Here is a 27,168-nt window from a genome sequence, read left to right on the forward strand (position 1 = left end):
GATCTGTTTCCAGTTGGATTTAACAGCACTCACTCTTTCCAAACTCTAACATTATATTATTTTAGCATGTTAGGAAATAACTTTTAAAAGGGTAGCAGCTTGCTCGGTATTATCCACACCTTAGCCTTCCCTCTGTGGCTCAAAGGGATGGACTCTGATCAGCCCAGCGTGGGGTTTTTGCTTTTTTGTGTGTCATGGGTGTCTTTGGCTTCTGGTGAAGAAGCTTGTGGACCTCTTTTCAGAGTTTGTTATCTATATTCCTAGTTGAAGGGACCACTGCATTTCAGTTAGAGGCAAATGAAAATAAAATAGGGGAGTTTCCCCCCCAAATTTATTGATCCTCTGAAATCTACCCAGGTTAAGAAACCCTTACCTAGATGAAGCAACTTAGATTTAGCTCTAGAAGGGATCTCAGAGCTATTATTGTCCAACCAGCCCATTTTTATAGACAGGACACTGAAATCTTTGGAGATGATACTCAAAGATACTTAGTTAATAAAGTATCAAAGGCAGGAGATGAATCCATATCTTTGAAGCAATGTAGAGGGATGGAAGGAATATTGTCTTTGGAGACAGAAATGTTAGATTCAAATTATGTCTTTATCACTATCATTCTTAAGTAGCTATGGGCAAATCATGTCACCTTACTAGGTGTTAGTTTCTCCAGTTAGCTTTTATACTGCCTTTTGCATTTGGTCAATTGAACTTTTTTTTGCCTGAGGCAATTGGGATTAAGTGACTTGCCCAGGGTCACACAGCTAGGAAGTATTAAGTGTCTGAGATCAGATTTGAACTCAGGTCCTCCTGACTTCAGGGTTAGTGCTCTATCCACTGCACCACCTAGCTGCCCCTTCAATTGACCTTTTAAAAGAGTTGTTTTGTTCATTGGATTTATTTCCCATTTTACCAATTCTATTTTTTAGAATTCTATTTTCATTTAATCAATTCTGTTTTTTAAGGAGTTGTTTTCTTTTTTCATTTCATCAAATCTATTTTTAAGGAGTTATTTTCTTTTTCCATTTTGCCAAATCTAATTTTTTAAGGAGTGATTTTCTTCAGAAAATTTCTGTTTCCTTTCCCAAAGATCTCATTTCCTTTTTCCATTTTTCTTCTAATTCTTTTTTAAGATCCTTTTTCAATTCTCTCAAGAGAGCCTTATGAGTTGGAGAATAACTCATATTACCCTTTGAGGCTTCATCTGGAGGTGGTTTGCCTTTAGTGTCCCTAGGGGTTGAGATCTGCTCTTCATTGTCTCCATAATAGCTATCTATGGCAGAGCTCTTCTTGCTTTTTTGCTCATTTTTAAAGGTTGAAATCTGCTTTCAGGGCAAAGGGGAGGTTTTTCCAAGCTTATTCTATGTTGTCCTGGGTCCAGTGTTGCCAGCTTCCTTCTTGTGGTGGGTGGGGATGTCCAAGTCCCACTTGTAATCCTGGGGTTCAGGGGCTCACTGTTTGCCTTCTGTATTTGCATGGGAGATTTCACAGCTAGTCTGCTGATCCACTGGCTTCTGAACCAGGACAAAGTAGCCTGCTGTATTTTGGCTAAAAGCCTCTCAGTAGATCCCCCTGGTTGGCAGAAGCCTCTCTGCCCTGGACTGCTCTGGCTTTCCTGAGCTGTACCTGCACTGGGTCATCTTGCCCCACCTGATTGAGATTAACCTTTCCTGAAGTTCTTCCAAAATATCTTTTGCTGGAGATTTATCGCACTCCAAATATTTGTAGGTTCTGTCACTCCAAAAGCCATTCAGAGGTTTTGCTGTTGATTCTGAGGGGAGTCAGGAAGAGCTCAGACAAAGACCTGTCTGCTCTCCATCATCTTGGCTCTGCCTTCAAAGTGTCAGTTTCTCTTCTGTAAAATGGGAGGATTGGATTGATGGCCTTTAAAGGCTTTTTCAGCTCTAAATCTATGGTTTTATGTCTCCTACACAGTGAGTTTTCACTGTACTCTCCCTGGGGTCTTTTTCAGCTTTAAAGCTGAATTCTGTGCATGACTATTTTGGGGAAGTCTTTCAGATATTGACTGTGATCCTGGACAAGGTATTTAACCTCTTGACTTCAGTTTTCCTACATGTATAAATGCCTCATAAAATTATTTTGAGGATCAAAAGAGGTAACGTATTCAAAATGTTTCATAAATCTTAAAGCTATAAATATAGATTATTGTTATTATTGTTATTCAGGCCCATTCTCCCATTTTATTAAAAAAATCTAAATTTTGACCATTTTCAAAGGAGGAAGACAAAGTAAAAGAGGATGGCAGAGGGAGAGAGATGTGAAGAAAGACATGGTATTTCAGCTAGGAATCTCACTTCTGTCACTGATTGACTTTGGGATCTTAGGTGAATCTTTTCACCTTTGATCCTGTATTATAGGGTCAATGGTATAGAGCTCAAATGGATTTCAGAAGCCCCTTACTCCTACCCTTTCATTTTGCATATGAGGAAATTGAGACCCATGGAAATGAACATCACACATGTGATCAGAGGGGTGGATCTGGACTCACACACTCCAAAGATCACAGTACTCTTTCCATGGTACCATGTTCTGTTCTCCTCCAAGGAAGGAACAACAGGGATTAGTTTTTGAAGAATATCATTCACATATCTATGCCTTGTCTAGTCACATGCAGTTGCATTCATCAAACAATAGTTTCCATATATAGTTTTGTGACATCTCAAAATGGCATTTTTAAGGAAAATTTTCTTGAAAGTATCATGTACATGTATATATAAGTATATATGATACTATATATTATATATACATACCTACATGTACACACATATGTATATATACAAATACAATCGACCTTTTCAGAATTGGAATCCTTTTCCCCAAGAAGTTGAAGGACTAGCATATTGATGTAAATCATTCTTTGGTTAATTATTGTTAAGCAAATTCCAGAACAAGTCTGAGTTAACTTCAATAGACTCCAAGACCTTGGTCTCCATGCTGAGAACTTATGGTTTCTTGGATTCTTAGAACTCTGGGACTCTTAGATTTGCCTACATATGAAATGGAACATTTCAATTAATCTCAGTTATTCAATATTTAGATCTAAAAAGTATTTGACTGTTATCAAGGAGAATTTTTTTTCCTGGATAAAAATGAGAAAAATACCCATGGAATGGAAAATGGTTTCCTCTAAGTCTTGCTTTGTAATCACAGATCATTTCTTGTTAAAAGATGACTGGCAATTTATTACAATAGCATAGAATGCATCTTTTAGTTGACTTTTTTGGGGGCAGCTCTCATAGAAGTATTTTGTAATATTATTTCTCAAGTCAGTTATCATTCAATTCTTGTATTAGCCAGCATGTAAATTGGATTGAAACTTAAAGAAACAAACATTCAAAATCTTCATCATTAGCAGCACAGAACAACATATGATATGTAAGCCAATATATACATAGAAAATGTAGCTTGTGACCCTTTCAACCATGATCCCTTAAAAATAACTAACAGATTTGAGATTCTTTCTTGGTTAAGTCTATTCAAATACATAAGTCAGAAACCCCAGTTGATGCTTAAAAAAACCCCCAAAACAGTCCCAACCAGAGAATATTGTAATGAAAAGCAAAAACAATTAATTAAATGGAATGGCAAGGTTGATAACAAAGAAAATTCTCTCTGTTCATACAGGGGCACACTCTTCTGCAAATTTCTATACCAAAGATGGGGAGGGAATATAAGTAACTTAGATAATTCATTCTTCTAGCCATCCTTCCTAGCTGGGTCACTGATTAGTATTTGAAACTGTCCCTTACTAGTTGCCTATATTGCTACTGACTTACAGCTGCTATACAGCTTCCTCTTTTCACAGAAGTGGTTGTAGTTCTTTTGTGAGATAACTCATAACATGCTATTTTAACTCCTTTGTGAGTCAGACCTACACCTACACTCAGCTAGCTTAGTAAGAGCTCCAAGGTCAATTCTAAATTTTGAACTCCTTTTTCTTCCCTAATAGCAACTTCCTTAACCCAAACTGATATTTGAATTGTGGTAAGAAAATTCCTTCAGCTTCTTTCATTTTCTTGGCCATTAATCCCTCTGCTGTTCAAATTATGCCAGCGTTTCAGTCAGTAAGGATGAGGGACAGAGTGAGTTAATGACCTTTCCCCTATGTTTTTGAGGCTCAAATCTCACTTTCTGTAGAAGTCTTTGCTGGTTCCTTCCTCCTCCTCCTCCTTTTCCTCCTTCTGCCTTCCCTTTGAGGTTCTTGTTTGATGATTTCAGTTGTGTTTGACTATTTGTGATCCATTTGGAGCTTTCCTAGCAAAGATATTGGAGTGGTTTGCCACTTTTTTCTCCAGCTCATTTTATAGGTGAGGAAACTGAGGCAAACAGATTTAAGTGATTTATCCAGGTCACATGACTGGGAAGTATCTGAGGTCAGATTTGAATTCAGGAAGATGAGTTTTCCTGACTCCAGACCCAGCACTCTATCCTAGCTGTCTCTCCCTTTAAAATTGCCTTTCATTTATACTGAATGTATATAGTGATTTCTGTTCTGTTTTTTCCATTAGAAACGGAGCTTTTTGGAAGCAGGACCAGAGTTCACAGTGCTTAGCACACTGTCATAAATCCTTATTAACTGACCTATCATAATCAAATCACTTCTCTCCCTGCACAAATATTTTAACACATTATTTTTGCCCTTTTCCAGGTCAATTTCTATCAAATCTTTGCCTCAAAGTTATAGTGATACCTTGAAACAATGATATGTGTTTATGATCCATTTTAAAAATTATCTTTATATCTTAATATTTCACGTTTTCAAATAATAGTTTAGAATATTATTATATTGCTTAGCATGTTCTTATATATTCATTGGATGTAGCCAATATATACATATATACGCATATTATATATAGTATATTTTTATATACTCATTGGATATAGCATCACCATTTGAAATTTCTACTGCTAAATCCATATTACAATTCATGTAATCATATGTCAGATAACAATTCAATCCATTGGTCTTATTAAACAATGACAAGAATGTTCACATTTTGACTTATATTGTCTTATCAGCATTTGAACTATCTATATCCTTAATTAAAACATCCTGGTTAGTCGATCTATGAATGAGTTGTCTATACAATTATTATAATATTTCTACAGAAAGACAATGAACAATGAAAACTTTTGTTCCCTTTTCACTCCAAGCTGGCTTGATTTATGTCAGTTGAATTCCATATGTTTAAATTCATAATTTTGGAATGAACCAGTTAAATTTAATTTGTTGGGCTCCAAACACTGCTATTGTCCTAATGTTTAAATAGCTAAAAGGAAGACAAAAATTTTCAGGAAATCTTAGAGACGTACACACATTTTCCAGGCAAGTGAGGGTTTGGTTAATGCTGCTTTGTTTGTCAGGAATCGTTAATAAAAGAAACATTTCCCCAAAGAATCGTCTTGGTCTTTAATTAAAGCCCTTTCCCATAGGTTTGTAATATTGCATTGTACAATATTTGGTCAGTTTCTTCGCCTGGCCTTCTATCCACATGTAGGACTTATTGGATCTCAGGCCCTAAGGGAGCACTGAGAACACAGAGAGATGGGATGCATCGGATGAAAAGTTAATTGTGTTTAAGCTGTCTGTGAGAGCTCCAGATCCATTGTGCTTTGCTAGAAGCTAAACTAAATATACAGGGACTACATAGGGAAGTTGGCAGGTAGCTTACCTGAGTCAGAGAGACTTCTCCTTCACAAGAGCTAGAGACTATGGAAAAGAGAGTCAGACGTACACATTACATGCTATAACTGTTGGGGGAAGAATACACAATGAAGCAATTCATGCTATCGGTGAGGTTGGAGGGAGAGCTCTGTTAATTAAAGGAGACCCATTTATTGCACTGGCCAAATTGAGAGATGAGCATGTGTTCATGCAGGCTGCATGCTAGGAGATTAATATAACATGGAAATGTCTTGGAGGAGAACAGCGATGATTTGATTTTAATGAAATTGGGAGCAATGACTCTCCTAGCTTAAGAAAAATGTGCCAGCATTTCTTCCCATCCCGTATGTTCCTTGTATGCCCTCAAGTCCAAGATGTCCCAAAGCTGTACTTGATTTTATTTTTTAATTTATATAGCATGATTCCAGGAATATTTATGATGACTACATCCTCTAAATAATTACCTTCTCATTTATTTGCAGTAATTAAAATGTAACAATCACTTTAAAATAATAATTATTATTGTTTTTTATTTGTCCAGGATAGACAGATACAATTTGACAAATGATTAATTCTTAGATATGTTTAAATTAATGAGATGTTTCATCACCTAACACAGAATTTTTAGAATCCTTAAAACCAAGTGAGAAATATAACATTAACTCTTAGTTCTACTTAATGTGGAATATATCTTTAAATACTTTAAATAATGTGTTTTTGGTGAATTTAGTAAAAACTAGGACACTGGATTTGCAGTCAGTAAGGTTTGAGTTAAAACCTTGCCAAAAGGTTGAATCTTTGGACCTCAGCTTCTCTATCTAAAAAATGAGGGGGTGAGATATGATGGTACTATTTTCTGATAATTTCAGAGAATAATGATGACTTCTTTAGCGCCATATAACATTTGAGGAATTAGACCATTTCTTTGGGTACCACTGGAAATTCTGAGGCATAAGCTCATCTATCCCTCCTGGCTGCTCTCGCTTTCCTGAAATCCCAGCTAAAATCCCATTTTCTACAGGAAATCTTTCCCAATCTCTTTTAATTCTAGGCCCTTCTCTCTGTTGATTTCCTCCACTTTATCCTATATATAGCTTGCTTATAAATTGTTGTTTGCACATGGTCTCACCTATGTGAGCTCCTTGAGATCAGGGGCTAATTTTTTTTTTGTATCCTCAAGCTTAGCACAATGACTGACAATCAATCAATAAACATTTATTAAGCACCTGTTATGTCCCATGCACCATGCTAAGCTCTGGAGACACTGTGCTAAATGCTGGTACATGACAAGAGCTTAATAAATGTTTGTTGACTAATTGACTGGGCATGGGAGAAGCAAGTAAGGATTCTGGAGAAGAAAAAGAATGAAAGAACAGGAAAAAAGGAATCAAAGTGGAGGGAGAGAAACCTAAAAGCTTTTTATTTTTCAAAATATATGCAAAGATAGTTTTCAACACTTACTGTTACAAAACCTTATGTTCCAAATTATATATATATATATATAATAAAAAAGTAGCATCAACTACTGTTGTGGGTTGTTTATCTTCCATCAAGTGTAATTTTTCCCCCTTCAGGATTCAAGATCCAGAGTGGTCTTTGGGAGATTTAAATAGGGCCATAAATACTATCCAATTCAATCCAAAATTTAGGCTATTATTATGTGCCTGCTGTGTACCAGGTAATGTACTAGGAGCTGGGAATACAAAGACAGAAATGGAAGTTTCTATTCCTCAAGGAATTGGTGAAAGCATAGGGGTTGGGGGAAGGCAACCGTAGACAATTATCTGCACCCCACTTAAAGCAGGTGACAAGATGCTATGGCTTGATACCTTAATCTGATGAATGTATATCTTGATTGTCACCTAACTGTGAATCAGACCTGGACATTTTTCCAGGTGAGGTGGGAAAACCTTCTAATTGTTCAAGGAACTATGTGAGCCTGGGAATTATGGGGAATCTGTTTAGCCAGCTAGTTACCTGCAAGTAGCAAAGTGGGGGAAGTCATTCTAGTCAAATCCCTGAAGAAATAATTGCTTGGATGAGATGAGAAATGAGCACGCTGGCTTCCTCAGCTTTCTCCTCCCCTTGATCATAAGACTTTAGCAGAGAAGGCAATTTGGATTTTTTAATCAGAGACTAAGCAGTGACTCCTAGACAGAAAATAGCTAATGCCAGTGTCTACATCAAATGTCAAAGACAGACTGAACAAGATAAGGAAAGGAGGAGTCATTGCTCTTCAAAGTGCCTCATGGAGGCCATAGTGAGTACCCTGGTTGGGGAAGCTCTGAATTCAATTCCTCCCTTAGACACTTAATGTGACCATGGACAAAATACTTCACTTTTCTCTGTCTGTTTCCTCAACTGTAAAATGAGGCTAATAATACCATCTCTCTCCCAAGAATATTGGGAGGATCAAATGAGATATTTGTAAAGTGTTTTTTGCAAATCTTAATTATTATTGCTGTTATTATGTTATTAGATTTTACCAAAAACATTTCTAGTTGCTTTTCTATTACGCCTGCTCTCTCTAAGTTTCAGCCCAGTTCCCCCTAGATACCGTATGTAATGGTAGGAAAGTACATTGCACAATTTTTTTTTAGGAGTACGAGAGATGTTTTGTGTAAACGATATGAACTAGACTACTATACCCATTTCTAAAGGCTAATTAAATGTGGATGACAAATGGATATTTCTGAGGTATTCTATTCACTGTGTCACCTAATTGCCTAAGATACTGAGAGGTTAAACATCTTGTTAGGGTTTATCTAGTTTACATATAGTACATATATACTCTGTATGTATATATGGTACATGGGTGGGGGGGAATGGTACATGGGTGGTGGATAATAGTATTAGAAGATGCTTCTCAACCTCTGGGGACTACCTCTATGCTTTGAGGGATAAATGGTAATCTTGCTACCTAACATACTGGAGCCAACATATGGTTGGGAGAGCAGCTCCAAAGCATGTATTACCCTTTCTGTCTATGGGATGAAATATCAGCATCTTAAAAAACAAACAAATAAACAAAGTAATAACAGCTCTTCTGAACTGTCAGGAACTCAGTGGAGGTGCCACGGCATACTCTATGCTCCAGGAATGGAGTGAGCTATTCTTCTTGGCCTCCTGGAATGAAGATTTAGACAAGGATCCCACTTATACTCATGGGAAACTATTTCTTAAGCATAATGTGGGCAAATGAATAGAATCTGATTGAAAAGGAAAATACATTATAGTTCAGGAATGCAGAAAGAACAAAGATTTCTAAATGGAAGTGCTTCCAAGAGCCTTAGGCTTATACATCATCATTGTATGATGTTTGTACAGTAGGAGGCTGCTCATCATCATTTGAAAAAGAGAAACCGTGAATTTCTCTAAGGAAATGAAGTGTTGAAGAGAGGTGCTGTGAGCACTTCAGAACATAAAATGACATAAGTAGGAGACATCATGGAAGTCTGGAGAGAGAGATCCAAATGACCAAACTAGACACAGAGTCCTTGTGCTTGAGTACTGCTTTCTTGTCATTGGAGTAATAAAAAGTGGGGTTCAGATTTTGTTTCAGTTACTAACTTGCCCTGTGTTTTTAATGTCTCTGAAATCCCATTAATTACTTTGTAAAATGGGGATAAAAATAGGATCTATTTCACAGAGGTCAATGAGATAATGATGTTTGTAAAACATGTTTAAACCTTATAGCCTTAAATAATGTGTTATTATCATTATTATATTCATTCATTGATTGTGCTAAATAGGCTAACCAGAATTCTTCCTGAGAAGAAGCATAGCACAGTGAATTGAGAGCTGGCCTTAGAGTCAGGAAGCCCCCGTTCAAATCCTCCTTCTAATACATACTAGCTATGGGACCCTAACAAGATGTTTAACCTCTCAGTATCCTAGGCAACTAGGTGGCACAGTGGATAGAATACCTCAGGAAAATCTAAGTTCAAATCTAGTCTCACACACTTACTAGCTGTGTGACCCTGGACATGTCACTTCACTCTGTCTCAGTTTCCCCAACTATAAAATGAGTTGGAGAAGGAAATGCAAATCTAGTATCTTTGCCAAAAACAAAACAAATAAAACAAACACCCAAATAAGGTTGAATATGATTGACATAACTGAACACCAACCGTAGGCATCAATTTGAGATATAAATGGAAAAAAAAGGTGTCAACCTTAATTGGCATCTTGAAGTCCCCTTTGCTGCCAAAGTCACAAGTCCAGTCCCTAGCCAAATTATTTTGCATACAGTTATTTAAAAAACAACAACAAAACAACTTAAGAGTTCTTAGAAACATTGCACTGAAGTACATATCCACTTTAGTTAACTTACTACATTTGAATTGAAGGTCATACAGAAGGTATAACTCAAATTTACATAGCTACATATTTACATAGCTCTTTAAGATTGACTAAGTACTTTGCTCACTAGTATAAGTATTAGTATCTCTGCTTTACATAAGGACATTGAGAGTCAAAAGTCTAAAGTGACTTATTCAACATGTGACTATAGGCAAATGTTGGAGCTGAGATTTAAGCCCAGATTTTCCACCTTCAGGTTCAGCCTCTGTCTCTGTAGACTATGCTGCTTTCTTAAATATTTATATGACTTTTGTCTTTGTGTGTAAAGCACAGAATGAAAGGGAAACGAAATTAGGATTTGATCCAGGAAGACAATCCCTTACCCCTTGCCATCTTTTTTTCCCCCATAAGGTATAAGTACCCAGCCAGACCTTGTTGTAAATTTGTTTTTCTTTTATAATCATTATGTTTTGTTTTGTTTTAGAAAAACTGTAACAATTAACCCTTTTGTCTCATGTAATTATTATTTATGATTTCTTGAAATATAGTTCTGGTAAACCAGGTTTTGATAAAGTCTCTTGATATGCCTTTGAACCCAAATCATTCTGATTCTCACTGATTGGCCAATAATAGGTCCCAGCTCAAGCTATGTTTGGCTTTTGATGACTCAGAGTAGTAAATAGCAATTGTTTCTGTTCTGGCTAAAGATTCTGAGGGTTTTTCCCCAACTTGATTAGTTCCACTGTGAAGGCAAAATGGGCCATGTTTTGTCTTAATTTTTACCTACACTTAAATCTCTGAATGGGTGTTGCCTCAGAAAAACTGAGACTTGGGAAAGACCATAGCTTAAAAAGGCCAAGGTCTTCCCACTGCATCTGGGATCATCTCCAAAAATCCTGAGCTATGTCATGGAGGCAAGAATGAGACCTATGGCTTTGCACAGCCCTGCCTCCCTTAAATCCAATTCACTTGCAGGTCAAGACATCACCTTTCTGATGTGCTTGGTCCTCTTTGAGAACAAGAACAAAAACAACAATAACAACAATAACAGCAATGACCATAGAGAAGGAAGAACTTCCTGTTTGTTGTGCTTTCTCCAGAAATCCTAGTCATGACAAGCAATGACAGTTATTATAGTGTCATTATTGGATAAAGCTATTGCAATATTCCATATTAGATTGTTAATAAATTGAAGGCATCACAATATAGCAGAAAGTACAGTGGAAAGACTTGTATGAACTGGTATTAGAGTGTATGAGTAAAACCAGAAGAGCAATTTATATTATGACCATAATAATATAAAGATAACAGCTCAGTAAGATTTCAGAACTCTGATTAATGCAGTGAACAACCATGACTTCAGAACACTAATGCTGAAACATGCCCCCCTCCTACCTCTTGGTAGAGAAATTACAGACTAGATGTTCAGAATGAGACATACATTTTCAGGCATGGACAAAGTATTGATATGTTTTATTTGGCTCTTATTTGTTAGAAGGGAGGGCTTCTATTAGTAGTAGTGTGGGAGAAGTTAGAGAGGACTGTGAGAGGGAAAAATGTGACAAAATATTAAACATGCAAAGAAGTAAACAAAAAGTTTAGAAGGGGATGAAAAAACCAGGAGATTTTGTTACTAACATTTCCTTTGAATTTGCTAATATATATTCACTTTGATGACCCAGCTCTTTCTTTTCTTTTTAAAAATGTTATTTTATTTTTTCAATTACATGTAAAGACAATTTTAAACATTTGTGTAAAAAAAATGTTGAGTTCCGAATTTTTTCCTTCCCTTCCTATCCCTCCCCTTCCCAAAACAGTAAATAATATATAGATTTTAGACACACACACACACACACACACACAAAATCATATTACTAAACTTTTTTTTTTTGAGGTCAGATGCTGCGATAGCTATGGGAAAAAGGCAGGGATTAAAAACGCCCTAGATCATTAGCATCTTGGGCCAAAGCTCTGTCATCCCCATCTTAGTTACAGCTGGTGATTTCATTACTGGTGTTCTCGTTTGGCTGGCTTGATGAGTACATTAAGGAGTGGAAGCAGTTCGATTCTGGTATGTGCAAGCCCTGGGACAGACACAGGACTGGGAAGAGCTGAAAGGAAAGAGGGAAAGAATATTTATGCTCAAAATCATCCATTCTTTCATATTAGTTTCTAAAGTGTGATGGGTGAAAATGAATAGAATGTGATTGAAGAGGAAAACCCAGGGCAAATAGATAAGAAAAGATTTGAATTCTGGAAAATATGATTGTGGTGAGCTAAAAACATTTCGAGAGGAAAGTTGACAGTTGCCTCTGGGAAAACCCAAGAAAGTATTGCTCTTGTTGGTGTCGTGGCCACAGGAAGCGGTTCCTAGTGGAAGGGTCAGGAGAGATTTGGAGTGGAGCCCATTTACCTAAGGGGATTTTCTAAGATTTCATCTCAAATAACTTAGCATATGTGGAGCACTTTGAAAGCCTTAATGTGCAGTATAAATATCAGCTATTATTTCACTATGCCACATAAAGATTATCTGGGGACTGAAGCATCTGCCAGAGTTCTAGGGGACTGGAGTTAGTAGCCTGAATGCTCAATTCCTCATCCTCCTCAGGAGTGATTTGACCATCCTTTTCTTTTGAATGACAAGGGGTTTCTATAACCCAGTCCACCTTCTTCCTCCTTACTTTGGCCATGAGATCTTCAGCACAGACAGGGCTTTAGGAAATAACATTAGTGATACGGCACTTCTCCTAAACAAGAATCATTTCTATTTTCTCAAATGTTTTTAGGGCCCTTTCTTGCCTCTCTCTCTTGCCTTTATCTTGGTGATGCTGGAGACCATTTGAAAGGATTCCTTCCTAAATTTTTAACACAGGCACTTACATCTTGGAAATAGACAAAGGCTTAATTTGTTTTGTTGATCATCCAGACTTAAGAAAATAGAAAAATGTTAATAATCCATATTAAATTTACAAGTCTATCCTTCATACATTTTCTTTTCCCCAATAGAGTTGATTGCTAATCAGGTATCAGCACATTCCTATGGCAATAAGCATTTATATGGAACCTGCTAGTGCCAGCACTGTAAGTAAGTGCTTTTACAAAAATTACCTTAAGAGCCTGATGCTGTTATTATCCCCGTTTTATAGGTGAAGCAATTGAGGCAGGCAAAGTGGTTTGCCCAGGATTACACAGCTAGGAAGATATTAACTTGGGTCTTCTTGACAACTCCAAACCTAGGATTCTAATCTATTGTACTACTGGCTGCCTCTAAATTCTAAAAGGATCCAATGCTTTTCCATCTGTATGTAACAAGGATTCTTCCCCATGGAGTTTAGGGAGAGCTGTCTTGTTGCCATGTGAACTGGTTCAGTAGTGTTTTCGTCTAAGGAAGCAATTCCCTGATTGTTCCCTTAGCTCCTTAGGACTTGGAAGGGAAATGCCCTCCTTCAGTTTTAAAAGGAGATTCAGAGTTATTGGATTCAAGGTACAGAAAGAGATCCCGTTCTCTTTGGACTTGGCCAATGTTTTGCGTGACTGTATATATGAATTATATACCTAGTATATTCTAGGATAACTATGTAAGAGTCAGGCTGGATACATTTCTCCTTAAAGATTCTAAGGTGCTCCTGAGAGGTTGGGATTCCTATTCTTTAAATAATATATTTGTGCTCCCATTCCAGGTTGTTTTCTCTACCTTCAGTCACCAGGGACTATTGATTCAATTTCATTTAACATCAGTGAGCTTTAACAAAGGAAGATTTCCTTGACTGATATTCTTTCCTTCCAAAAAAATTCCCATAAACATTTCCTCTCATTACTCAGGAGCATAGTCTTCCATATACCACTGTAGAGTCTCGGGAGAATGGACTCAGATTTGACAAAATTTTTGATCCCATCAAGTGAATATTCAGATGAAGCTTTGTCTTCTCTTAGCTATAACTGGGCTTAACTCTCAAGGTCATTTCCCACTCCTTGGGGCATCAATGCTAGGCTGCCTGCACAAACCTGGAAAGAATAGAACTCCTAGATTCCCTTTTTCATGGGGTCACATACCCCCTAATAAACATTCATGGCACTGATGAGCTATTATATCCCTGGCCCTAACTCTATTAAAAAAGCAAGAAAAACAAAATTCTTTCTATAAACATGTATAGTCAAGCAAAAGAAATTCCTGCATTAGAACGTATATCAATTGGAATCATGTCCCTTCCTCTCCCTTTTTCAAATATGTCTCAGTTTGCACTCTGAGCTCATCACCTCTCTATCAGGAGTTGAGCAACATTTCATCGTTAGTCATTTGGAATCATGATGTTGATCAAAATGCTCAAGTTAATTAAAATTATATAAATGATTCTCCTGATTCTGTTCACTTTAATCTATACCAGTTCCTATGTCTTCCTAGGTTTCTCTAAAACTAGCTCCTTTATACTTTCTTTTAGCAAATATAATTTCATATTCATATATCATAGCTTGTTTAGCCATTCCCAAATTGATGAGCATCTCTTTAGTTTCCTCTTTTACTGTGAAAAAGCTGCCATAAATGTTTTAGCACATATGAATACTTTTCCTTTTTCTCTGATTTCTTTGGGGTTTAGATCTAGTAATAGTGGCTTTGCTGAGTCAAAGGGTATGTAACATTTAGTAGCTTTTCAGGAACAGTTCCATATTGTTTTGTAGAATGATTAGACAGGTTTATAGCTCCACCAAACTTTGTTTTCTTATAGCTCTTCCAGCAATTGTCAATGTTCTTCTTTTGTTGTTATCGTTGTTGTTAATCTGATGGGTGTGTGAATCTCAAAGTTCTTTTATTTTTCTTTTCTCTAATTATTAGTGACTTGGAACTTTTTTTCACATGATTAGTAATAGTTTGGATCTCTACAGAAAACTGACTTCAAATCAATTAAAATGATTCTTATTCTTATAAATCTGACATAATTTCCTATATATTTTAGAAATGAAACTTTTATCAGAGGAATTTGGTGCAAATATTTTCTCCATTTGCTTGCTTTTCTTTTTATTTGAGCCTCATTGGTTTTCTTTGTGCAAAAGCTCTTTAATTTTATGTCATCAAAAAAAGATATGTTTATCTCTTCCCCTTTTTTAATCACAAACTCTTCCTCTATTCACAGATTTAATAGGTAATTTCTTCCTTGCTCTTCTAATTTGCTTATGATGTCACCCTTTACGTGTAAATAATGTACTCATTTGGATCTTATCTTGGTATGTTGTATGAGATGTTGTTTTCTGCCAGATTGTTTTCCAATTTTTCCAATTGTTTTTTGCTAAATAGTGAGTTCTTGTCCCTATAGATGAAATCTTTGGGTTTATCAAATACTAGGCTACTGTTCTGGTTTGCTTTTGTATACTGTTTCTATATAGGAGAAACTGGGAAAGAAAATCTCTGCCTAGATGAGAATATAGGCCAGAGAGAGGCAGTATATTATTTTTCTTCTCCAGCAGTTGTTGGATTTGTAGGATCAATGTCCTAGCACAGAACTTTGCCCTAAGTAGATACTTAATAAAAATTCATGGCAGTGATGAATTGCTATACCTCTTTCTGCTGTCCAACCCTCTTAATTCCTTTGTAGGAAATATGGAATTTCCAAAAGGACATCCCTTAATGTATTACCTCCCCAAATTTATTAAGTCTCTATAGGATCTTGCACAGTATTCTGTAGATTTTAGCCACCCAATTCATACAGATAACCAAGTAGATTCTAGTGATGTCTTTGAGATAAAAATCTGGATTTAATGACTTTTTCTTAGATCTAAGAACCTTTCATTCATTCATACTAAGTCAAAATGTGGATTATTTACTATAGAGCTCTGACTTTTATCTCTGTTCATTTGGGCACACATTGCCACTTCCTCCATGAGACATTTCCTGATTATGTCAGGCCTTCTTTAAAAATCACCTTGTTTCTATTATAAGGATAGCTATATAATGCATGATTTCTCCAGGGACTTGCCATAGATTGTAAATGTCTTGAATGCTAAAACCATCTCACTTTTGTCTTTGCGACTTCAGGACATGGCACTATACCTGGCACAAAGAAGGCCCTTAAGAAATATTTGTTGATTGACAATTGAGGTGTGTGAACTTTACTCTGCTGGATGTTGCCGAGGTGACTTATTCCCTCTATGAGTTAATGAAAATGGAAGCAACCCACTATTAAAATTTAAAAATGAAAAATATCAGACCCTTGTTATAACATTGGCTATAGAGTGAATTGTTAAGTCAGTCTTGGATCCAAGTCAAGAGCATCAGTCTTATTGATAAGAAGTCTTCTGTCTTAGAATTATAGATGGATTTAGATTTAGAATGAGTTAGAATGAATCCTAGAGGCAAAGTTCTAGGAAACAGTCCAACAAAGGGGAAAGAAGAATGAAAATCAGGAGACCTGAGTTCTAACAATTCCTCTGCTAATAATTGTGTGACCTCAGACATGTCATTTGACTTCAGTTTCCCCATCTGTAAAGTAAAGGATTAGAACTCCTTATTTCCAGCGCTTTTCTGATTACTTTCTCCTAGAGAGATTTCAGTGTATTAGTGATTAAAAAACATGAGTTTTGGTGCTATTTGTATAAGTATGTGATGGTTGATATAATTGAAATATCTTTCTGTTTTCTAAAACTCTTGTGCAAGTATTTACTTTTCTATTTGCTAGATGGATTTTAGAATCCATCCCCTACTTCAGTCCTGTGTAGATTTAAGGCTCTTTCCTTCCAAACAAAAGAAGTTAATGAAGTGAGTTACGTTAATATTTTGTTAAGTAAAAGTCTCTGTAGACCACATTCCTCAGCTGTGATTAATTCTTTTAAAGTTCTTCTAAATTGCATGTCTGCTCTACTGGTGTGGAACAAATATATGATTTCAAACTTATGTTTCTTGTTAGGACTTTGAAACAAAAAAATGTACTTCTTTATTTAAAAAAAAATCAAAGACCTGAAAATGTATTGTTGTGAAAGACACACATAAAATACATTGTGATCAATATTTCAATCCTCAAATGTACCATCAAGACAAACTGTTAAATGCTCTAAGTCAGCAATTGGCGAAGCTAGAAATCCATAATGTTGCAGGTCACATGATATTTAATAAATAGTATCTAGAGTGTCTTAATTGTACCCATTTATCACTTTCCTCTGTTTCTAGATGTATAAGATTATCAGACTCTCAAAATAGCGACATTCTCTTTCTACCATTCCCCTCCTAGTTGGGTTGGGCTTTGTTCTTCCCTTTTGCTGAATTGGTTTTCTTTTGAAATTAAAGACTTCTGACATTGCCTTCATGAGTCATTGGCATTTACGTACAGCGAGAGGAAATTTCTTTGCCAAGAAGGATATTGGAATCAAATTTTACACCAGATCTTATTTTTAAAAAGCCTTATTACCAACTATTTCATACATCAAAACATTCTGAGTTTTCTTTTGAACAAATGTAAATATTATAGACATTGTAACATACTGTTTTGGAGGGTCAGGAGTCGTTTATTATATTGAGATCTCTTTATACTGAACAGTTACCATGTGTTGAAAAACAAGTAGTAAAACTGACACATATCTATAAGATGAATAATAAATGTACCTCAATGACATAATGGTCAAAGGAGAGGAATAGAACCTTTACGAAGGATGAATGCAAAATGATAACCTACACATGAAGAGATGATTCAATTCTATAGAAATAAAAGAAATTAAAATAAAAAGAATCATACTAGTTGGGATGACAAAAATGGAAAAAGAAAAAAACCCTAAACCAAACCAAAAGATCTAATATTTGTAGGACTATGAGAAAGTGAGCACTAAAAATATTTTGTAGAATAATACAGTAATGAATGAATGAATGAGAAATCATATATTAAGCAAACATGGGGCTAAATGCTGGGGGTATAGTTAAAAAATACAAAACAAAAAGATTGTTCTCATTTTAAAGGAGTTCACATTTAATTGAAAGAAATAAGAGGAGGGTAGGTAGAAAGACTTCATGGTCCTATGATTATAGTGGCAGGCAGATGGCAAGGCTTGGAAATATATAGGGTACATTGGAATGTCTATTCTGAAAGACATAGAACCTGGGAGAGACTGGCCTACTATTCATGGGAAAGGACTATGAACCTAAGGGTTGCAACGGAGAAGAGATTTTTAGGTTTGAGAACTAGGGGGTCAATATCTGGCCAAAAGGAAAAAGTAGAACGGGGCATTGAAGTAAATAAGAATCTGGCCACCATGGCAAAGGGAAAGGGAATTACAATCCATTTGCACCATCTCCATCTGGTCCTCTTCAGGCCTACTATAGATTTCCACCAGTGGTTCCATGGATAGAAATTCATACCCAAAATATCATAAAATGGATGAGATGGGAAAAAGTTTTATCTACACAAAATATTCATAATGTATCAATTTGCAATATAAAAAAATAGAAACAATCTATAGGTACAACAATTGAAGAAAAGTTGAATGGCATAATAAAATCACAGACTTCTACAATCATATAAAAAGATAGAAGCTATAAGGAAATCTGAAAAGACCTCCATGAAATGATGCAGAGCAAATCAGCCAAACCAACATTTTTTTATGCATATAGACTACAACAACATAAGAAAAAGAAAAGAGAAAAGGAAAAGAAAAAGGAGGGTAGAAAGAGAAAAAATAAAAAAAAGAATTCAAGAAAAAAGGAAAAGGTAGAAAAAACAGGAAGGAAAGGATAGAAAGGAAAGCAGAAGCAAGAAAAGAAAAGAAGGAAAAGAGGGAAAAAAGAATAAAAAGAAAAAAGGAAGAAAAATTCAGTAATGATAGAATTTTTTTTGATTGGGACTATTTCTTATAAAGCTTTTTATTTTCAAAACATATGCATAGATAGTTTTCAACATTTATCTTTGCAAAACCTTGTGCTACATTTTTTTTCTCCTTCCCTCCCTCCCCATGGCAAGTAATCCAATATATGTTAAACACGTGCAACTCTTCTATACATATTTCCACAGTTATCATGTTGCACAAGAAAAATCAGATCAGAAAGGGAAAAAAATGAGAAAGAAAACAAAATACAAGCAAATAATAACAAAAAAGTAAAAATACTGTTGTGATCAACACTCAGTCCCCACAGTCCTCTCTCTAGGTGCATGACTCTCTCCATCATAAGTCCATTGGAAGTGACCTGAATGTGCTGTTCAAAAGAGCCATCTCCAAATGATAGAACTTTAGATATCAAAGAGACATTTAGATGCATTTTGTCTGTTTCTTACTTATTTTTTTAAATACACATTGGTTTATGAATCATGTTGGGAGAGAAAAAAATCAGAGCAAAAGGGAAAAACCATGGCAAGACAACAACAACAGCAACAACAACAACAACAGACAAAAGTGAATGTAACATGTGTTGATTTAATTCAGTTTTTATTTTTAATCCATTTGATTTTACCTTCTTAGACATTGCCAGGTTTTATGAATTTATCTAATTATTTATATTTATTTTCTCATTTTTGATAAAAAATATTAGGTTTGTAATAAAATGAGTAGCCAACTGCTAATATGTTAGACCACTAAATGCTCATTACCTATGTGGGTGAAATTTTGTCAAAGGTTTTCCTATAATATATTCTGTGGAACTTGTTTTTTCAAGTTAAGTAAGATCTATATATACAATGGACAAGTGTACAATTAACAGGAGATCTGATGAGATCAAGTAGATTTTTAATCAGTGAATTAATGTCTGATTTATAATGGTCAAACTACACAGTGTTTTAATTAGCCTTGATGCATATCCAGATTGATCAGAGAAAGTAACTCTAATTAGAGAACAACCATCTACTGAGGAAGCTAGCAGCATTTCATTTTTCGAGCCCTGTAACAGTTCTTAGGCATCCAAACAGGGACAACCAACTTCACTACCTCATATCCTCAGGAATCCTTTTAAGAGGGGTTTTATCAACACAGGATGGTTCTCAAGCTTGTAAAGTGATTGGAATGACATCAGCTTAACCAGGCATTGTTATTCTAGGTGTCTGTGGGAGTAGACAGTCATTGCACCCAGAATTCTAGCAATGCTTTTCCTCTGAATTGCTCATCTGGAGCGCCAACTTGATTTACTGAACTATGTGGACATCAAGGTCTATGGGTGTATTTAATTTCCCTATTAACTAAGCCAAAAGCCTATTTGTTTAAACACTCACAGTTAAGTTTTTTTTTTTTTTTTTAAGAGGTATGAATTCATTTTCCTGGCTTAGTAGGTCTATTTTGTATAAGTAACATAATTAAGAATTTCTCTGACAATTTTGGATCTTATAGCACTTGAGGATCATTTTTCTGAACTGATGTTCATATTCTTATAGAATATGCTTTCGAGGAAGAGATTAGCTTTTTTTATTGAGATATTTCAGTAGTTTTTGATTCATCTTTGATTCCATTGGGGGTTTTCTTGGCAAAGATATTGTGATGGTTTGCTATTTCCTTCTTTTTTCCATTTTTTATTTCATATTTAAAAATTATTTCATTTTTTAAAATTTAATTTAAAAATTTAAAAGTTACATTTTTACAGATGAGGAAACTGAGGCAAACAGGTTTAAGTGATTTACCCAGAGTCAAACAGCTAATAAGGCTGGATTTGAACTCAGGTTCTTCTGACTCCTAGTCTGGAGCACTCCACTGCAACAAAGGTTAGAAGATAATTTTGGTTGCTAGGAAAAAGGGGGAAAAAGACAAACAATATTCCCCCTACCTTTTTTTTTTTTTTTAGTCTTGTTCCTGAGTTGATTTGTATGGTAACTGAATAGACACATTTCGAGGGTGGGCAAAAAATTCTCCTTATCATGGCGTTATCCAGCTATTTTGTAGTTATACTAAATGGGGTTCCCTGGTATGAATCTAAAGTCACCCAACATAACAACTGAAGTTGTGATAAATGGACCTTTTGACAATAACTTAGACACCAGTTTGGAGGGCTGAGACCTGACAACAAAAGGGGGAAAGATAGCTCAAAAGACTTAATTGTAAAATCCCTAAAGACTTTTCTAGCCAGTTGAGCTATTATAAAGTAGCTAGAGATAGCCACTGAGGTACCACCTCTTCCTCCCTCCCCCCACCAACTAATGAGAAGCCACATTGTAGCTAAAGACCAGTAGGTGGCAACAAGTGTCTAAAGCTCAATTTTCCTTATTGTTAACAACCAACATATGGCAGCTAAAATAGAGACATTTTTGTATTGGGGGAGCAGCTTGATGATTCCACCAAAGAATATTGGTACCTTTGTAGCAATGGAAGAGTTAATTCCTCTTGTCACCCAAGATCCTTGGCCTTTTATATTTGTTCCACTATTCATATTTTCTGTGGCAGAAATAGCAAAAAGGTCAATGTTGCTAGACATAGAGAATAAGGTATAACGAGATTGGAAAGGTAAAAGGGAGCCAGGTTATAAAGGGCTTCGAAAGCCAAACAGACATTTGATATTTGACCTTGGAGATAACAAGGAGCCACTGGAGTGACTATGGAGTAGGGAGGTAAAAATGAGTTTATTTTGACAGCTAATTGTAGGACAGACTAATTTTGCAAGAGACTAGAGGCAAAGTGACCAACCAGCAGGCTATATGTGATAGTAATAATATGCTAGATTAGAGATGCTAAGGGCCAATAGCAGGGAAGGGGTTGAATGAGGAGAGAGAAAGTGAAACTATCTCTGGATGACACAAAGGTAGAAATGGCACGAGTTGGCAGCAGATTGGAAATAAGCGAGCAAGTGAAGAATTAAGGATGCTACTAAGGTTGTGAGCTTGGGCAAATGAGAGGATGGTGATCTCTCAACTGTACTAGGGAAATTTAGAAGAGGGGAAGGATGAGAGGTGAAAATAATGAAGTTTGTTTTGGACATATCGAGTTTTGAGATATCTATAGGATATCCACAATAAGGCAGTTGCTGATAAAGAGTGCAAGTCAAGAGAAGAGCAACGATCCCAAAGCACATTAATGTTCTCATTAAAAACAGATCATGTCAGAATAATCTCATTTCCTCCCCGCCCTGCATCCAGTATTATTAATTTGGTAATACAAAATAGAGTTTTCTTAGTTTTCAGCAAAGCTTTCAAAAGCCTTTCATGCTATTCTTGAGGAGAAAGTAGAATTTTTGTCAGCCGCTTGGATAAAGGAATGGATTGGCATGAGTAATTAATTTGCAGATGGCACGAAGCTAGGAGGGACAGCAAACATGTTGGTTGACAAAGTCAGCGTTCAAAAATAACACAACAGGCTAAAACATTGGGTCAGATTTCATAAGGAGAAATTTAATAGGCATAAAAGTACAGCTTTCTACTTTGCTTAAAAAATCAACTTTACAAGTAAAGAATGGGAAAAGCATAAATCAACAAAAGTTTGTCTGAATAAAAGTCTGGGGATTTTAGTACATTGTAAACACCCTACTTTCCTTCAAGGCTTAGTTCAAGTTCTCAGCAGGAGTTTAAAAAAATATGTGTGTGTATGTGCAATTATACATACATATGTATGTTCAGTTATTTTCAATAGTGTCTGATTCTTCATGATGCCATTTGGAATTTTCTTGGCAAAGATATTGAAATGGTTTGTCCTTTCTTTCTCCAGCTTACTTTACAGATTAAGTAACTGAGGCAGAAGTAAATTTACTTCCTTAGTGTAGTATAGCTAATAAGTATTTAAGACTGGATTTTGAGCTCTAATCTTCTGAGTTCTGTTCAATGCTCTGTTCTGAGCCATTTAGCTGCCGTTAACTCATGCTATTTGCTGACTCCAAAACCCAATCCCTATTCTATGCCTTACTGCCTAAATGTAGTGTATGTGTTCATAAATGTATATGCACTTGCATATATATCCATCTATATTCATCCACACAAACATTTTTGAAATATCACCCTATAAATTATGCTTGCCTTTAAACAAAATCATCAGCATTCCATGTTCTACCTCTGTTTCTCTTTTATTGCGGATGCTCCCCGAGCTCAATCAGATGTACATTCTGCTGATTGGCCAGACTACCCTATAAGGCTGCACCCAACACTACATATCCTCCAGGGGTCCTGAAACTATGACCTTGGGCCAATGCAGAAGCTAAGGACGTTTTTTTGCCCTCATCCAGGGCTATGAAGTTTCTTTATTGAAAGGTCCACAAAACAAAGTTTTTGTTTTTACTATAGTCTGGCCCTCCAACAGTCTGAGGGACAGTGAACTGGCCCCCTATTTAAAAAAGTTTGAGGACCCCTGTGACCCATCATCATTTAGAATCATTTCATGGTAGAACATTGTGGCTATAAGAAATCTTAAAAGTCTGGTCATTTTATTAATGAGGAATCTAAAACCTCAGAAGAGAAAATATAGGAATATAGAAATTAATATCAATAACCACCCCATATATATATACACACATATATATGTGTGTGTATATGTGTGTGTGTGTGTGTGTGTGTGTGTGTGTGTGTGTGTTGTAGGACATATGGAAAATATAAGGAGTGAGGATTCTGGAAAAGTTGGAAGGAAGAGTCTTCAAGCTAGGGATCATTTGTCTCTCAAATGGTGCAGTGTTTTTGAATGTTCTTGTCTAAGTATTTAAGGGTATAAGGTGTGACAGTGCATAGAGATCTACCTAGAATTAGGAAGACCTTATTTCAAATTCAGCCTCAGATACTATGTGACCTTGGGCAAGTCACTAAAAAAAAGAAACTCTGTTTGACTCAGTTTCCTCATCTGTAAAATTGGGACAATGATAGTACCTCTTTCCCCTGGTTGTGGGGAGGGTTAGAAGAGATTAGGTATGTAAAGTACTTTGCAAATCTTACAATACTGCATAAATGTCAGTGACTATTATTTGTCTAAGGTAAGACTAAGTTAACGAGAAAGTTATAGCAAACTCTATGAATCTACTTTTCTTTTCATCATCATGCTGTTTTCCAATTGACAGACATCTTCAATGTACCTGAGGATCTAATTCTTTAGAAGCTTTCTTCTTACTTTCCTACCTTGCCTCAAAGATTTCTGAAGGTCAATATCAGAGTCTGGGTGGTGGGTCAATGGGGTCAGGGTAGGAAGATTTGATGGAGGCCTTTTGGTCTTGCTCATGTGATGCCATGGTCAACAGAATTCTCTGACTGCAGGTAAAGTTAGCCCTTGGCAATGAGATTTGTGTGGCAGTAATCCTAGCAGAAGATTGGGAAAGTGAGGGTCACAAGGACTTATTTGTAAGTATTAGGAAATGGGGCATTGAGAGCAATTAGCTACTAATAATAATTTCATATTGTCTATTTCCAAGTTTGTTTGAAGTGTATTTTCTTATCTCAGAATCCAAATTCCCAGCTCTTGGAAGGGACCTCATCTTGACCAAAATTCATTGAAATAAGAATCTTCTCTATGACATATCCCATTCTTAGCTTGAAAACATCCTATGATGGAGGACTCGCTACCCCCAAGACAGCCCATTCTGCTATTTAGCTCTAATTGCTAGGAAGTTTCACCCCATTTTAAACTTAGATTGATTTTTGGTAACACTTTTTTTACTTTTCCTAATATCATCTTCTGCTTCTGAGCAAACACAATTCTAATCCCTTTTTATCCTGGACAATGCTTCAGCTACTTGAAGACAACTAAGACAGACCTGAGCCTCTTCTCCAAGCCCATTATAGCCCGTTGTTTCCACTTACTGTAATATGAATTTAATGCTCTTGACTATCCAAGTTGCCTTTTCCTAGATCAGGAGTTCTTAAATTATGGTCCACACACTCCCAAGGGGATCATGGATATATTTCAGGGAGTCTTTAATTTGGATGGAAACTCTCTCAATCCACCCTTTTATTTTTATAAATCTATAATTAAAATTTGTCATTTCCTTCAATTATTAATTTTTAAAAATTAATTTTGAGGACCATTGATTTCACCAGATTGCCAAAGCACTCCATAATACAAAAATGATTTAGAACCCCCTGTTTAGATGTTTTCCAGCTTATTATTGCCTTTTCTGAAATGGGGAGTCCAGAACTGGGGGCAGAGTAAAACAGAATTGTCATTTCCTTAACCTTTCTTAAAGAAGCCCAAGATTGCACCAGCATTTTGGGGCTATCATATATCACACTGACATTTCTCTTTCTTCTTTACAGAAGTGGAATACTAGGGGTATGCAATGTTATATACACTGTTGGACTCAATTCATATGTTGTTTGGTTTTTCTGAACTCCTTTCCTTTTCTTTTTTGTTACCAAGGATAGTTCAGTGTTTAGGGGAGGAAAGAAAGAGATATTTTGGAATTGGATGTGATCTAAAAACCAACTGTGTCAGTAAAAATGAAAAACAAACTACAGTCGGTGCTTTTGGCTCATGAAAACCCCCAGAACTTTTTGAGAAGAAATGCTATCTGCTCCCATCTTCCGGATCTAACACTCCTATTTGTTTGGTTAATGGGGAAAATGGAGACTTAGACATTTGAAATCAGGACCACGCCAGTCCCAAAGAAGGGCTATAAGACCCTTGATTTCCAGTCATAGTGAGTTCCTTCCATAATAGTGACACTTTTCTAGGATCATCTGGGTAAGGAAGGTGACTTGAGATGTGCTGCAGAGACAGTGGCCTCCCCAAAGACACTTTGGCTTGTTGTGAGACTGACTTGCATGTGCACAAATTGGAATAATTCCGGACTTGTTTTACCTGTTATTTTAAAAAAGGCAGTGCTGAAAACACTTTGACGATTTCGCTTCTGGGGTTTTGGCAGAAGATATTTCAAACGAGGAAAGATAACAAACAGTGGGAAAGAACGAATGAAACCTATATGAGGTACAGCTAGTTAGGACACATCTGGAAGTTCCTTCTGTATGTGAATTAGAATATTTTGAGACCCGCTGGTATTATTTTTGAAGGCTATTTGCCCTTTATAAATGGCACCATTATCAACGTTTTTATTCACACACACATTTATTGGGGGACCTGGGGTTAGCCATTTAAAAAACAAAATAAAACTCACCATATATTTTAGAGTTATAGGTGCATGTATTTTTTCTCCTCCATCAAATCTTGCTTTTTATTTTAGCCACGTAAACTGGTTGTCATAGGGACATTTGCTTCCAACCCCTGCAGCTCTGCTAGGGCGAGTCATGCCCACATAGTATACGATGGCCATAAATCCAGTTATAACTGTCCCCTAAGCTCTTGGAGACTCATCAGAATTGGGCCTGGCCCCAGAATTATCTAGGCTGGCAGTGAATCCAGTTGAAAACATAATTTAAGACATAATGAAACAGCTGGACTCTCAATCTGATTGGTGTTGCTCAATTTTAGGAGGAGGGGGAATAACGTTAATCATTCATTCAGAACTGTAAAGATGTGTTTAGCCAGGATTATTGGTGATGCATCTTAATAAATGGTAAAAAGTGTCCTTAACATTGACTATCTATCTTTGTGGGTAGGGGATGGAAATTTAAAAAGATGATGTGACTTGCTAAGATTTTAATTCTTGAAAGGTTACTGATCCAATAAAACTCTTTTAAGTATTCAATTATTTTAGTTCTGTTAACATTATTAGGAATCATTCCTGGCATTTGTTAAGAGTAGAAAACCATCTGTAGACTACCAAAAAAAGGTTTTCTCAAAAATAAATAAAAGGTGCATTGTTAATTATACATAGACTAAAAGTAGACTCTATGTAGCTGAAAATTTCATGAGTTATTGACTGAGCTGGTATAAATTCATAGATTTTTGCTTCCTTTATGTTTATAGAAGAAGATGGGGAGAAATAATCCTTTTGTTCAAGAAAATTAAGGTTTGCATTTTTGGTATCAAGACTGTTCCCTCAGATACGGAGTAAGGCAGCAGGCTTCCAGATAAGAAAGGAGATGAACGTTTTGTTCTCAACCCTGTAGAGAAATGTGAATTTGACCTAGTGGCCAGAGCTGCTTTATCTGTATTTTCTGTCTTCTTCTGTGAGTGTGGTGTGGTAGATAAAAGTGCTGGGTTTAGAATCAAGAAGATTTAGGTTAGAATGCTGCTTGATAATCATTTAATCTGGTTACTTAATGGGCAGGTTACTTAATCTGGGATTCACTTTCTTCAAATATCAAATGGGTATGTATGTCATAGGGCTGCTGAGTGTGTAGCAGAGAGTTGATTATGGGACCCCCTAATCAGTTGAATCTTTTTAATTCACTTGATGGAATTGTGAGTTATGAAGCTTTGTCAGAGAGTGACCTTCC

The sequence above is a fragment of the Antechinus flavipes genome, chromosome 1 (assembly GCF_016432865.1).
Source record: "Antechinus flavipes isolate AdamAnt ecotype Samford, QLD, Australia chromosome 1, AdamAnt_v2, whole genome shotgun sequence".
In the NCBI taxonomy this organism is placed as follows: domain Eukaryota; kingdom Metazoa; phylum Chordata; class Mammalia; order Dasyuromorphia; family Dasyuridae; genus Antechinus; species Antechinus flavipes.